General features: G+C 48.8%; 3 long non-coding RNA genes and 1 other non-coding gene across 4 annotated transcripts in view; 3 read left to right on the forward strand and 1 right to left on the reverse strand.

Annotated features, from left to right (window-relative positions):
* The window catches only part of LOC143986943 (uncharacterized), a 78,243-nt gene that overhangs the window by 20,727 nt on the left and 41,588 nt on the right, over positions 1-15,928 (forward strand). Inside the window, exon 2 of the long non-coding RNA XR_013276574.1 lies at positions 1,317-1,461. This is a non-coding gene — a long non-coding RNA (uncharacterized LOC143986943). The remainder of the gene's footprint in view (positions 1-1,316; positions 1,462-15,928) is intronic.
* On the forward strand, positions 1,468-2,706 carry LOC143986942 (uncharacterized). Its single transcript, XR_013276573.1, has 2 exons — positions 1,468-2,009; positions 2,485-2,706. It is a non-coding gene; the product is annotated as an uncharacterized LOC143986942 (long non-coding RNA).
* The window catches only part of LOC143986941 (uncharacterized), a 13,306-nt gene continuing 2,836 nt past the window's right edge, over positions 5,459-15,928 (reverse strand). The window contains exon 3 of the long non-coding RNA XR_013276572.1: positions 5,459-7,997. This is a non-coding gene — a long non-coding RNA (uncharacterized LOC143986941). The remainder of the gene's footprint in view (positions 7,998-15,928) is intronic.
* Positions 6,693-6,764, forward strand: TRNAG-UCC (transfer RNA glycine (anticodon UCC)). The gene has a single exon. It is a non-coding gene; the product is annotated as a tRNA-Gly (tRNA).

The following is a 15,928-nucleotide window of genomic DNA, read 5'->3' on the forward strand; positions in this document are numbered from 1 at the left end:
ATACAGTATATACACATTCTCTATCTAATATTTCATAGATGGATGTAATTGATTATATATATTATATACAGTCACAGGTCACAAAGCTCCCACACAAGGGGGGTGGGGTGATCTTTGTTATCAGTCATGCGATTTCAGTTACAAACCCCCCTCAATGGGGTCTGTCAGTGGCAGTTTATTTTTAGCTGATCCCAATGATATTTGAAAATGCCAGCCAGTCAGGCCCGGATTGGCCATAGGGCACATCGGGCAATTGCCAGGTGGGCCGGGGCCGCCGGGCTGCAAGTCCATGCAGGGCACAAGGCTCTTTGAGCCCGTGCCCCTCATGCAGTCTCTCTGCGGTAGCTCGGCTCAGCCCATCGGCGGCGGGGGACGTATACAAAGAGGGGGGTGGAGCTAGATGAGAAGCCTTCGGCCTCTCCGCGGCTGCTCGTATAGGTCAACCATTCGTACCAGGGGGCGTGACTGCAAAGGAGGAGGAGCCAGAGCAGATGACTGCTGCTGAATCCTAAAAACTTGAAACCAGATAACAGTAAGCGTGAGTTCCGCCCGTGCTCTGCGCTCACCCCCCTGTAACCAGGATAGGAGGAGCGGTGGGGGGGCGGCTGCATATAGAACAATCATTCTCTCCATCTTCCTCCTGCAGCATCGGACTGCCTGCGAGAGGGAGAGGAGAAGCAGGAGACTGCAGGAGGAAGATGGAGAGAATGATTGTTCTATATGCAGCCGCCCCCACCGCTCCTCCTATCCTGGTTATTTCTGCTGCCCCCCCGGGCTCCCCACACCACCCAGTTTCCCTTGACAACGACATCACCCACAATTCTCCATAGGGGGCGCTCTGAGAGCCTTTACATTCCATCAGTTTAGAGTTATCTGTGAATGGTGGCCCCAGAACGATCAATGTCATTGGGGTGTGTGCGCGCCATCCCTAATATGTGCACCCCACACCCACGATTAAATAGTAGCCCCGCCCCCAATTAGTCCCACTCTTATTTAGCACCTTCAAAATGTTCCTCATTGAAATAATCTGCAACTCTTTATAAGAATTTCGGGTGGGGGATGGGGATGGAACCTCAGTTGGTGATAATTACTGCCATCTGTGATTTGGTCGGTAGACTTTCCCTCACTTCTTTTCCTTCTGAGAGGACAGGAAGTGCGGGAAAACTTTCCCAGGCAGGTCACAGAAAACAAGGAAAACCTCAGAAAAGTTTGAGCCCCGCCCCCAACTCCATCCAAATCTAAAAGAAAATGTTTTGCAGTGAAGTTTTGCTTTACAATCTGAACGTCTACTTACCCTTTCTTTTTTCTTTTTATAGGTTCAAAGTGATTTATTACAAAACTAAAAACATGACGTCGGAAAAAGACGAATGGAGGAGGATTGGAAAATGATAAGGGAGACTGAAAGACAATTGAAGGAGAGTTCCTGAACAGAGCGATGGATGAGAAGAACGATGAGGACAGGTAAGTACACGTTCTTGCATATAGAATATATAAAGTGAAGGGGGGACATTGCCTTCATGGAGGATTACACATCAGTAGGAGGATATTATGCTGGTTGGGTATAAAATATCCGTATGTTATAGACACGCCCAGATATAGGCAACAGAGATTGTTGGGGGACCTTCTCATGCCCCTCATATGGAAATCCATAGAAGTGATCAGTAGGCAGAGCTCCTCCAATGATCAGATAGATTAGATCTAGAGCAGATATAACCATACAGGAAGGCAATGAATGGACTATATAGAAGGTGATCCTTCCTTCATTGTTGGATAGTGGAGGAATGAGCGGCAGGGAGGCTCCGTACCTAAAGACAATATATCCGAGTGAAATATAGGAAATACGCCCCATACAAGTGTTCTATTCATGTCAGATGAAGAAGTTTAGTCACGGCTAATGTTTGATCTCTTTATTATCAGGTCTTGGCTATGAAGAGGGACACATTCTGTCACCAAGACACGGTGTGCTATGGTGCCGACTCCGAAACCAGCAGCTTCTCATCCATCAGTATGTAAGTATCTTCATTACAGTTTCCTTTGTACAATGTAACATATTCATTGATGATGGTAAGATTAGGAACACGAGCACCACCAGCCCCCTCCCCTCACCAGGTCAGGGCCCCTTGGGTCAGGTTTGGAAGAAGAGAGTCATGGGGGGTCGTTTTGCTGCCATTTGGCTGTCCATAGTAACATTCATTTTGTTTCCTGAATATAATAAACTGATTTCTGATCCAGATGATCATTGCTCTGGATTATTGGACAAACCCAAAAGCCATTGAACACCTTCTGTTGGTGCGCCTGGAATACACTCGGCTGATTGAAATGGAGGGTTCAATTGGGCTTTCATTTTATACAAATTAGATCCAAAATACACTGAATTGGGCAATGCTGGAAAATGTTACATACATGATCATAAATGAATAATCCATGTACACTGCGCCATTTTGTTTCCTTTCTTGTCTTACTAATCTCTTCTTTCTCTTACAGTGATATTTCTGCGAGTTTGAGACAACCGGAGCCTCACAGCCCGACCACGAGGACCATGATGATGAATCTGTACTGAGCAGAAGCGGGAATGGACCTTGATGTGTATCTGATGTAGTTTTCCTATGTGTGTAGACATATTCCTTGTGTCAAAGAATCTTTTTAACCCTTTCTAATTTGTATGTTTTTTTATTATTTTTGGAATAAATTTATATATAAAGAACATTGACTGATTACAAAAATTTTTCTTTTGAACATATATTGGTGCCTCTAAAATCCCAAAGTCCCCACTCATTTTCGCTGTAATTTCTATTCATCAAGGATGATGGCGCCCTTCCATACTGTTATACTTGAGATATCCACTAATTAGCCACAAAGTGTCTCTTGATATCGCGTATTCCTTTTTCCCCTTTTTTTTAGTGGATGAAGTAAGTATCCTCTATCCTTCTTACATGGCTGAAAAGACTCACCTCTGTCTGGTTCAGTGTTTAACCACTTCAGCCCTGGAAAATTTGGCTGCTCAATGACCAGGCCATTTTTTGCGATTCGGCACTGCGTTGCTATAACTGAGAACTGCGTGCTCGTGCGACGTTGCACCCAAACAAAATTGACATTCTTTTTTCCCCACAAATAGAGCTTTGTTTTGGTGGTATTTGATCACCCCTGTGGTTTTTACTTTTTGCGCTATAAGCAAAAAAAGAACGACAATTTTGAAAACAAAGCAAAACAAGATTTTGTACTTTTTGCTATAATAAATATTCCCCATTTTTGGTAAAAAAAAAAGCTAATTTTTTCCTCAGTTTAGGCCGATATGAATTCTTCTACATATTTTTGGTATTAAAAATCGTAATAAGCGTATATTGATTGGTTTGCTCAAAAGTTATCGCGTCTGCAAAATAGGGGATAGATTTATAGCATTTTTATTATTAATTTTTTTTTTTTTACCGGTAATGGCAACGATCTGGGATTTTTATCGGGACTGTAACATTACGGCGGACACATTGGACACTTTTGACACATTTTTGAAACCATTGACAATTATACAGCGATCAGTGCTATAAAAACGCACTGATTACTGTGTAAATGTCACGGGCAGGGAAGGGGTTAACTGTGTTCCTTTAGTGTGTGTTCTAACTGTGGGGGGAGGGGACTGACTATAGTAGATGACAGATCGTGGTTCCGAGCTATTAATGACTTGCGATCTGCCTCTCCTCACAGAACAGGGATTTGTGTGTTTACCCGTTTGGACGCTATTTATGTCGTTCCATGGTGTGCTGGCAAATAACTTCCCTTTACACACAGACACGTCCCTGTTCTGCCTCTCGTGCCCGCGATCGCGTGCGGTCATCGCGTCTGCCGACCACGAGCATTAGCACCCCTCTGGAATGCAGCGGGCACGCGCATGCCTGCTATCCCGTTTAAAGGAGCCGATGTACAGTGACGACGGCTCGCGGGATTGTGCTGACCTGCTGCAGTATAATGACAGCGGCTGGTTGGCAAGTGGATCAAAAATAGTAACCGTTTGTTCCAGAGGAAGTAAAAAAAAAACTGCGGTCAGGGATCGGGGGGCAGTTTTGTCTCATAAAGACAGACGGATTCCTCAGTGACCTCACACAGGCAGTTGTCGCAATTCCCTGGATCAAACTATTTCCTCTTCAGCTTAATCAGTCAAGCAATGGGAGCAGGGCTGTTTTTAAGGCAGGGAAAAAGGGGCAGCTGCCCTGGGCCCTGTCATTGTTGTGGGACCCAAAGAACCTGCTTCACACTTGCCAAATATCCTGGTTTAAATTCCCTTGTCCCTTGAGGTTTTAGTCCCGAGCTGTGTCCCAATATCTCAGTGTGAAGTGCTACTGCTAAAGCTCTGCCCTATTGTGGTGTACAGATGATTTACATGTAAATTACCGGAATTAAAGGGGTTGTAAAGGTAGATTTTTTTATTTTCTACATAGGTTCATTTAAGCTAGTGCATTGTTGGTTCACTTATCTTTTCCTTTGATTTCCCTTCTAAATGTTTTTTTTCTTTGTTTTCTTTGTCTGAATTTCTCACTTCCTGTTCCTCCTCAGTAAGCTGTTCTGGCTGACTAACCACCAGCTCGGATGATGGTGAGAAGTTTACTGAGGAGAAACAGGAAGTGAGATATTCAGACAAAGCAAAAAAACATTTAGAAGGGAAATCAAAGGAAAAGGTAAGTGAACCAACAATGCACTAGCTTAAAAGAAACTATGTAGAAAATAAAAAAATTACCTTTACAACCCCTATGTAAAAAGCGGTGGCATTCATATGTAAGTAGCGGCGGCCGGCAGCATTGATATGTATATAATGCCCAACTGAGGTCATATCCACAGTAATCTTTAGTAACCAATCAACAAGCAGAAATTATGTGCTGTAACCTCTAGCAACTAATCAGTGAGCCGTAATGTGTGCTGTACCTTTGGCGACCAGTCAGTGAGCGGTAATGATACACTGTAACCTCTGGCAACCAATTGCAATAGCTGCCTGATCTGATTTTGTAAACTGAATTTGAGTTTAGCTGCTATTTATTGTATGTCTCAGAGCAGGTGGAGAGCGAAACTGCATGGGGGGGATGCATACCCAACTTTATCCCGGCCTGACACAACCACACAACAGACTCAGAATGCTGGACTATTCATAAGCTTTCTGAGATCCATCCCGATTATCGGGAATATGGCCGGACCATAATAGTAAGTATCCTTTCCTGTAGTTACATAGTTATCTAGGATAAAGTCCCCTGTCTATGAAGTACGATCTCCCATACACGGGGCAGTTGTGGATTAGAGGAGGGAGAACAAATCCCTTTGGTATCTGGAGGACATTTTAGAGGGGACCAAATCTCAGTTCATATGGAATTTTCCAAAGTTGCAGATCTTTGATGAATGTTCCTTTCCTAGTGTTATGAGGAAGGTGGGGGAGGGGGGTGCAGGGGGAAGAATAGAGATTAGGAAAGGTTTTCCGGCTTGCTTGGCAGTGGTTGGTCAGCCCAGTTGGGACATCCCATTAAGTGTTCCTCTAACTTCCCTCAGGGATCCCAGTAAAGTAATGTTCTCCTCTATGGCATTTGTTCTCCTCCAGTACCTAAGATGACTTGGCTCATGGCACTAGCTAAACATATAGAGAGGGTTCCTCTACCCAACACCAAAACCTCCGCCAAGTATCTGGCCAGCTGCTTCTGTGGAGAAGACCACCTTATATAAATGGACATTTGGGGAATTGGCATAAACTGATCAGTACTAGAAAACTGAGGGACGTCTTTAATGTAGATGGAAGGCCATAGTCGTGTGTAACATTCTGTAATATCTCTTCTTTTTCTCTTTCCACAGAGCTCCGGGCTTTATAGTTTCCGGACCCCTCACAATGTGAGCAGATGATGGACGGGGGACAGGGCTCCTCACCTGAAAATGGAAGCCCGGCTCTTAGAAGATGGTAGAGACCGTCCACTACCAGTATGGGGGATGGGCAACAAGGGTGCCCTGACAGTCCCTCATCACTGTCTATCAACAACTTTAAAAACATTATAAACATTTCTACTCATCTTTAAAGGAGGAACTCCATGCAAAAAACATAAAAGATGGCGTCCAAAATCCATACCAGACCCCTAGCTGAGCATCCAGCCAGCAGGCCAAGAAAGGGAGGTGAGAGTTGCCCGCAAATCCCCACAACTGTGCCGAGTCAGGGTTGTCAGGAAGCGCCCCTTATCCTCGTCATTACAGGGACAGTGCTTTGCCGGGGGGCCCTCCTTTGCACATTCCACTCCCCATGCTGAGGGCTTGTGGCCTGGTATGGTTGGGGGAGGTGCATGCTCACCCCCTCTTTCCTGGCCTGCCAGGCTGGGTGCACAGATGGGGGTCTGGTATAGATTTTGGAGGTCCATTTTTTCTATTAGGAGCAAGCCTTCCATTTCCAGGTGAGGTGTCCTGACCCCGCCCCTTCAGGGTTCAGGTTGAAGATGCGGAGGAGGATCGGTGGAGGAGCGAGGGAGGAGGAGGAGGGGAACTTCCCTTTTTAGGTGAAGTTCCACATTAAGATGGGGCAGCACAGAGGCTTAGCGGTGAGCCTTGCAGCACTGGGGTCCTCGGTTCAAGACCTGACCAGGACACTATCTGCATGGAGTTTGCATGTTCTCCCTGTGCTTGCGTGGGTTTTCCCCGGGTACTCCGGTTTCCCCCCACACAACAAAAACATGCAACTTTTTGTGTTGGTGGTGCAGTGGTGAGCACAGCTGCTTTCCAAGCAGACGACCCGGGTTCGATTCCCGGCCAACATAATGGCCAAGATTCTCCCCAGAGACTGGAATTCTATGTGGAGTGCAGATTAGCGATGGGATAAAATGTAAAGGAATGAAGTGAATGTCGTGGGTTTGTATGGATTTTATTACACACCTTAGAATAGATTTCTTGCAGGTAGGTGTGATTGTACTGCATTCTCAGTGTCAGCCAGTAGGTGGAGCACTCGGCTACCTTTCAGGTATTTTCTAGGCTCTTCTTCACAACTTTGCTGAAGAAAGGCCGGTGTTCTGGCCATCGGATACTGTCCGCCCCGCACTGCGCAGCATGGAGCAGAAAGATTTGGAAAATCTCAGAGGATAAATGGCGCCTGCGCCGTGAGTGGAGGCGCTAGCCCCACCATCCAAAGTGGACATAAGGCTGCAAATATTAGAGGGCCCCTCACGGACTCACTTCGATCGCCACGCTTTGGGCTCGGCCTCGCTGCGCTCGGCTCTTTTTATTCTATGTCTGCTTGGATGGTGGGGATAGAACCTGGACTCAGTGCGCAGGCGCCGTTCATCTTCGGGTATTTTTGGAATGTGTGTGCTGTGTACTGCGCATGCGCACTACACAGCGGACACTATCCGATGGGGGACACAATGTGATAGTTCACCGGCTATGTACTATATACAGTGGGGGGGAAAAACACATGATGATGTTATAAATGGAGTTCAGTGAGTAAAATAAGTACTTGATCCCCTACCAACCAACAATAATTCTGCCCCCCACAGACTGGCTACAGTAGGTGCTCATGTGGTGCACACATTAGTCCTGACAATGTAAGGCCTCTTTCACACGGCCCATCCGTTCAGGTCCGCCTGTCAGTTTGGATGCTCCATAGAGGGCTGTCATCTTCCTGCTCAGCGGGGACCGACGGAGCGGATTATCACTGATCCGCCCCATGTGAAAGAGCCCTAAGAAGGTTCTCCTAACGACAACTCGTTATGTGTATAGAAGACTCCTGTCCACAGAATCCCTTCCCTCCAATCCTCACCATCATGGGGAAGACCAAAGAGCTGTCAGAGGATGTCGGGGAGAAGATTGGAGACCTGCACAAGGCTGGAATGGGCTACAAGACCATCAGCAAGAAGCTTGGCGAGAAGAAGCGTATCCTCCGGCACAGAGTAGAGACGGATTAAGGGAATTTCCCCACCAGTCCGGCTTGGTGCATTGTTCATGGTCCACCACTGGAAGGACGGCTTGCTGCAGGACGATGGCAAGAGGACCACCAGCTGTACCCAAAATGAATGGAAATCTTCATTATAAAATCTCAGGACCACATTCCTTTGTCCCTCATAATCCACATGATATTTGGCTTCACGTTATAAAAGTTTAGGAAACTCGTATCCCACTTACCTCTCCTGGGATCCAGTGCCGGGTCTTCTCCCTGGTGGGCAGAGGCTGGCACCTTCAGGTTTCACCCAAACACCAGCGCTGGGCAAATTATGAGACAGTTCTACTGATTGGTGCCTTTTACTGCAAAGTTACGCGTCTCTGTGCTTCAGCCAAGCCCCCTACTGCAGTTCTTCATGTGTACCCCATGACCCCAGTGCACCCCTCAGCATCTGAGCGACCCATGTCACATGTGCACCCCATTACTCCAGTGCACCCCTCAGCATCTGAGCGACCCATGTCACATGTGCACCCCATGACTCCAGTGCACCCCTCAGCATCTGAGCGACCCATGTCACATGTGCACCCCATGACCCCAGTGCACCCCTCAGCATCCCATGTCACATGTGCACCCCATGACGCCAGTGCACCCCTCAGCAACCCATGTCACATGTGCACCCCATGACCCCTGTGCACCCCTCAGCATCTGAGCAACCCATGTCACATGTGCACCCCATGACCCCTGTGCACCCCTCAGCATCCCATGTCACATGTGCACCCCATGACCCCAGTGCACCCCTCAGCATCTGAGCGACCCATGTCACATGTGCACCCCATGACCCCAGTGCACCCCTCAGCATCTGAGCGACCCATGTCACATGTGCACCCCATGACCCCAGTGCACCCCTCAGCATCTGAGCAACCCATGTCACTTGTCCATCCCATGACCCCAGTGCACCCCTCAGCATCTGAGCAACCCATGTCACTTGTCCATCCCATGACCCCAGTGCACCCCTCAGCATCTGAGCAACCCATGTCACTTGTCCATCCCATGACCCCAGTGCACCCCTCAGCATCTGAGCAACCCATGTCACTTGTCCATCCCATGACCCCAGTGCACCCCTCAGCATCTGAGCGACCCATGTCACATATGCACCCCATGACCCCTGTGCACCCCTCATCATCTGAGCGACCCATGTCACATGTGCACCCCATGACTCCAGTGCATCCCTCAGCATCTGAGCAACCCATGTCACATGTGCACCCCATGACCCCAGTGCACCCCTCAGCATCTGAGCGACCCATGTCACATATGCACCCCCATGACCCCAGTGCACCCCTCAGCATCTGAGCAACCCATGTCACATGTCCATCCCATGACTCCAGTGCACCCCTCAGCATCTGAGCAACCCATGTCACATGTGCACCCCATGACTCCAGTGCACCAAGTGTTCGCCTGTTCAGCGAAGCCAGAACTTTGTGGGCCGTTTGTGGCATATTCGTGTGGCTCTCATGGCCCACAATGCATTGCGCCATCGCAGTGCATTCCTGGCTGATGATTGGCCAAGCGTGTACTGTTACCCGCAGGCTTGGTCAATCACAGCGCCGGCAGCGAGGAGAGCCATGATTGGCAGGATGCCTGTGGCCAATTATAGCTCAGAGGGTTTAGTACACGCCCCACCAGAGGCGGCTCTCTAATTAGGCAAAGTAGGCGGTGGCCTAAGGTCTCGCCCTCCTAGGGGCCTCGCTCCCGCCTACTTTGCGTAAAGAGCCGCCTCTGGCTATCCTCATACATTAGTCCCAGGTGCCTCCGTTCAGAATACAGTCAGCCCGCCTCCTCTCTTCTCTGTAACACCCCGAAAACTGGAAGTGGAACTGCAGTGCAGGTGTCCTTCCAGTCAGAACATCGGAAGACACATAGAGACCGCCAACTGCCCCGCCATCCTATCCTGTCCGCCCTTTCTTGTGCATGGGCAGGGCACAGCTAGCATCTTAGCACAGGATCGTCGAGTCTACCCTCCTTCCAGGGCGGGGCTTCCGTGATGGAGGCGGGGCCAATTCAGCCTGTCTATGTGCACTGTGCAGCCGACGGACTGAGCTATGAGGGGACAGAGCCTTGCTATATGTGAGGTACATGTGACCAGGGGGTGCCGTACAGTGGTGTGGTGTCAGTGTGCTCTATCTCAGCCCTGGTGTCAGTGTGCGCTCAGTACTGGTGTGATTGAGCACACTGACACCAGTACTGTTAATATATGCAATTCATTTTTATTGCTTGAATTATTTTTTCCCCCCCATTATAGATGTGAGTGGGGCCTCATGTCTAGGTTATGCCTAAGGCCTCACAAAGCCTAGAGCTGCCTAGGAGCCCCACCCTATATAAGGTGCCTGCACGGCGGCCTTGTGTAGTGTGTTGCGGCGTTCATAGAGAGAAGGATAGGCAGGGACAGTGTCTACATTTCTTGTGATTGAGCCTAGCACAGTTACAGTCGGTGTATTGTGCCTCCTGCACAGTATACACCTGAAGCTACCCCCAATTGCTGGCGTTCTGCTGATCCTATACCCCAGGCAGCTGCAGTAATTACAGTTGGTGTATTGTGTCATCTGCTCAGTGTGCACCTAAAGCTACCCCAATTGCTGGTTTTCCCATCTCCCTTCAGGCCACAGGTGTCACAGCCAAGTGCTTCCGGGCACTCTGCTAGCAGTATACCCACGTCCGATTATAGCAGGCAAATGTCCCTGCCCCAGCTGCTGGACCGGCGGAAGAAGTTCACTCCCAGCCATCTACATGCCCAGCGGTTGAATGCTAGCTTGGCTAAATTGCTAGCACTTCAACTGCTGCCTTTTCAGTTGGTAGACTCGGCCCCCTTCCGTGAGTTTGTACAATGTGCGGTTCCTCAGTGACAGGTCCCCAAACGCCACTTTTTCTCACGGAAGGCGATTCCGGCTCTCTACCGGCATGTGGAAGGCAATGTCCTTGCCTCGCTGGACAGGGCGGTCAGTGGTAAGGTGCATATTACCGCTGACTCATGGTCCAGCAGGCATGGACAGGGACGTTACCTGTCTTTCACGGCCCATTGGGTCACTCTTCTGGCAGCTGGGAAGGATGCAGGACAAGGTGCAGTAGTGTTGGAGGTTGTTCTGCCACCACGCCTCCAAAATGCTACTATTGGTTGTGACACATCTCTCTCCTCCACCCCCTCCTCTTCTTCCTCCATGGCCTCTTCCAGTGCTCTGTCCTCAGAACCAGCGGTGCTCCGTAGGCGTTCAAGGGGCTACGCAAGTACGCAGGCAAAACGATGCCATGCCGTGCTTGCGCTGGCTTGTTTGGGGGACAGGGGTCACACTGGGGCAAATATTCTGTCAGCTCTGCAGGGGCAGGCCGAGAGGTTGTTGACGCCACGCCAGCTTAAGCCAGGAATGGTGGTTTGCGACAATGGCACCAACCTCCTCTCCGCCCTCCGACAGGGACAACTGACCCATGTGCCCTGTGTGGCTCACATCCTTAACCTGGTGGTGCAGCGGTTCTTGGGCAGGTACCCCGGCTTACAGGATGTCCTGAAGCAGGCCAGGAAAGTCTGTGTACATTTCCGCAGATCATTTAATGCCTGTGCTCGGCTGGCTGAGCTCCAAAAGGAGTTGAACCTGCTCAAGAACCGCCTTATATGCGACATGCCCACCAGGTGGAACTCAACGTTGCCCATGCTGCAGCGGCTGCACACGCAGCAGAGGGCCATCAATGAGTACCGGTGGGAATATGGCACCAGGACAGGGTCAGGGGAGCTTGTTTTTTTTTTCACCACGCCAGTGGGGCGTGATCAGGGAAGAATGCACTGTCCTGTCACCATTTGAGGAGGCCACAAGGATGGTGAGCAGTGACAGTGCATGCATCAGTGACACTGTACCGCTTGTCCACCTCTTGGAGCATATGCTGCGTGGAATAATGGACAGGGCACTTGAGGCAGAACAGAGGCAGGAAGAGGAGGACTTCCTTGCCTCTCAAGGCCCCCTTTATCCAGACAGTGTTCCTGCTGTCCCACCCATCACACAGGAAGAGAATGAGGAGGAGGACTGTGTCAGCATGGAGGTGGAGCCTGGCACTCAGCAGCAGTCTTTTAGAGAGGATTTACATTCCCAAGAAACCCGTGGACTTGTACGTGGCTGGGAGGAGGTGTCTGCGGATCATGTTGTCCTTAGTGACCCAGAGGACTCCGGACCGAATGCCTCAGCTAACCTATGCTGCATGGCCTCCCTGATCCTGCAAAGCCTGGTATTCTTCAGATTAAGGAGAGGGACCATTACTGGCTGGCCACTCTCCTTGATCCACGGTACAAGGGTAAGGTTGCCGACCTTATCTTGCCATCGCAGAGGGAGCAGAGGATGAGACATCTCCGGGAGGCCTTGCAGAAAGGTCTGTGCAACGCGTTCCTAGAGACTGGGAGGTTACAAACTCCTGGTCCTGGACAACGTGTTGCTGAGGCATCGGTCAGAAGGAGCAGGTGGCCGTCTGACTGATGCTTTCAGACCATTTTTTAGTCCGCAGCCCCAAGGTATGATCGGTTCCAGCACCCATCGCCAGCGTCTGATTTACATGGTGCAGGAATACCTAGGGGCAAGGTCAGACTTGGACACCTTTCCCACCGAAAATCCTCTGGGTTACTGGGTCTTGAGGATGGATCACTGGCCAGAGCTTGCACAGTATGCAATTGAGCTACTGGCCTGTCCCGCATCCAGCGTTCTTTCGGAACGCACCTTCAGTGCTGCTGGTGGCTTTGTTACCGATCACAGGGTGCGCCTGTCCACAGAGTCGGTTGATCGACTGACCTTCATAAAGATGAATCAGTCATGGATCACCCACAGCTACCAAGCACCTGAAGCTGATGTAACTGAATAAATTTTTTTTTTTAATTTAGATTGCATTCAGATTTTTACCACTAAAATCCATTATTTTAACCACTTTAAGACCGGACCATTTTGCTGGTAAATGACCAGAGGTCTTTTTACACTTTGGCACTGCGCTGCTTTAACTGGTAATTGCGCGGTCATGCAATGTTGTACCCAAACAAAATTTGCGTCCTTTTCTTCCCACAAATAGAGCTTTCTTTTGATGGTATTTGATTGCCTCTGCGATTTTTATTTTTTGCGATATAAACGTAAAAAGACCGCAAATTTTGAAAAAAAATGATATTTTCTACTTTTTGTTATTAGAAAAATCCAATAAACTCAATTTTAGTCATACATTTAGGCCAAAATGTATTCAGCCACATGTCTTTGGTAAAAAAAAAGTCAATAATTGTATATTTATTGGTTTGCGCAAAAGTTGTCACATCTACAAACTAAGGTACGTTTTCTGGAATTTACGCAGCTTTTAGTTTACGACTGCCTATCTCATTTCTTGAGGTGCTAAAATGGCAGGGCAGTACAAAACCCCCCCAAATGACCCCATTTTGGAAAGTAGACCCCCTAAGGAAATTGATAAGAGGCATGTTGAGCCCATTGAATATTTTATTTTTTTGCCTCAAGCGATTGAATAATGACAAAAAAAAAATTTTTTTTTTTTTTTTACACAAAGTTGTCACTAAATGATATATTGCTCACACATGCTATGGGCGTATGTGAAATGACACCCCAAAATAAATTCTGCTGCTTCTCCTGAGTACGGGGATACCACATATGTGGGACTTTTTGGGAGCCTAGCCGCGTACGGGGCCCCGAAAACCAAGCACCGCCTTCAGGCTTTCTAAGGGCGTAAATTTTTGAGTTCACTTCTCACTACCTATTACAGTTTTGAAGGCCATAAAATGCCAAGATGGCACAAAACCCCCACAAATGACCCCATTTTAGAAAGTAGACACCCCAAGCTATTTGCTGAGAGGCATGTTGAGTTCATGGAATATTTTATATTTTGCCACAAGTTGCGGGAAAATTACAAACTTTTTTTTTTTTTTTTTTTTTTCACAAAGTTGTCACTAAATGATATATTGCTCACACATGCCATGGGCATATGTGAAATGACACCCCAAAATAAATTCTGCTGCTTCTCCTGAGTACGGGGATACCACATATGTGGGACTTTTTGGGAGCCTAGCCGCGTACGGGGCCCCGAAAACCAAGCACCGCCTTCAGGCTTTCTAAGGGCGTAAATATTTGACTTCACTCCTCACTACCTATTACAGTTTTGAAGGCCATAAAATGCCAAGATGGCACAAAACCCCCACAAATGACCCCATTTTAGAAAGTAGACACCCCAAGCTATTTGCTGAGAGGCATGTTGAGTCCATGGAATATTTTATATTTTGCCACAAGTTGCGGGAAAATTACAAACTTTTTTTTTTTTTTTTTTTTTTCACAAAGTTGTCACTAAATGATATATTGCTCACGCATGCCATGGGCATATGTGAAATGACACCCCAAAATAAATTCTGCTGCTTCTCCTGAGTACGGGGATACCACATATGTGGGACTTTTTGGGAGCCTAGCCGCGTACGGGGCCCCGAAAACCAAGCACCGCCTCAGGCTTTCTAAGGGCGTTACAGTTTTGAAGGCCATAAAATGCCAAGATGGCACAAACCCCCCCAAATGACCCCATTTTGGAAAGTAGACACCCCTAATTTAGGGGTACACTAGTGAGACTAGGTAATAAATGGCGGGTGCCCTGAAACTATAAAAAAATAAACTAACCACCAGCGTCACCTGTAACAGTTATATGGTGATCACTGGTGAAAGGGTTAACTAGGGGGCAATCAGGGGCTTTATGCGGTAGTATATGGGGGTCCCTGGCGCTATAAAAAGCTGCGGCGAACCTAAATACCTACTTGCCTAACTAGCGTCACCTGTGACACTAATACAGCGATCAGAAAAACGATCGCTTATTAGGCTGGGTTCACACTGGAGCGATGCGGGAACGCCACGAATGCGCGGCGGGTTCCCGCATCGCATGCCTCCCGGCGGCAGTTCACACTGCCCTATGCGAACTGCTGGGAGTGTCAGTGAAATGTTACTGACACCCCCAGATCAGTTCGCATATCGCAGTGCGATCTGAAAACTCGGATCGCATGGTGTGAACACCCATGCGATCCGATTCTGCTGCGGGCCAAAAAAAGGGTCCCGTGCGAATTTGCGGCGGGTGCGGCGGGTGTGGCGGGTGCGGCGAATGGCTGAACTCGAATCGCACAGAGATCGGATGTGATTTGCACTGCAGTGCGGTGCGAATCACATCCGTTCTCAAACCGCTGCAATCTGAACCCAGCCTTAGTGACACTGGCGACGGGGGGTGATCACGGGTTAAACCTTTATTGGGGGGGTTAGGGGGGTACCTTAGAACTAAAGGGGGCTAACCCTAACTGCCCTAACAGTTATTAGTCACAAATGACACCCGCCGGGTGATCAGGGGGTTAAACCTTTATTAGGTAATAAATGGCGGGTGCCCTGAAACTATAAAAAAATAACTAACCAACCAGCGTCACCTGTAACAGTTATATGGTGATCACTGGTGAAAGGGTTAACTAGGGGGCAATCAGGGGGCTTTATGCGGTAGTATATGGGGGTCCCTGGCGCTATAAAAGCTGCGGCGAACCTAAATACCTACCTGCCTAACTAGCGTCACCTGTGACACTAATGCGGCGATCAGAAAAATGATCGCTTATTAGGCTGGGTTCACACTGGAGCGATGCGGAAACGCCGCGAATCCGCGGCGGGTTCCCGCATCGCATGCCTCCCGGCGGCAGTTCACACTGCCCTATGCGAACTGCTGGGAGTGTCAGTGAAATGTTACTGACACCCCCAGATCAGTTCGCATATCGCAGTGCGATCTGCAAACTCGGATCGCATGGTGTGAACACCCATGCGATCCGATCTGCTGCGGGCCAAAAAAAGGGTCCCGTGCGAATTTGCGGCGGGTGCGGCGGGTGTGGCGGGTGCGGCGGGTGCGGCGAATGGCTGAACTCGAATCGCACAGAGATCGGATGTGATTTGCACTGCAGTGCGGTGCGAATCACATTCGTTCTCATAAACCGCTGCAATGTGAACCCAGCCTTAGTGACACTGGCGACGG

This window comes from Lithobates pipiens, unplaced genomic scaffold (genome assembly GCF_037356315.1).
Source record: "Lithobates pipiens isolate NorthernLeopardFrog02 unplaced genomic scaffold, aLitPip1_a1.2 Scaffold_18, whole genome shotgun sequence".
Taxonomy (NCBI): domain Eukaryota; kingdom Metazoa; phylum Chordata; class Amphibia; order Anura; family Ranidae; genus Lithobates; species Lithobates pipiens.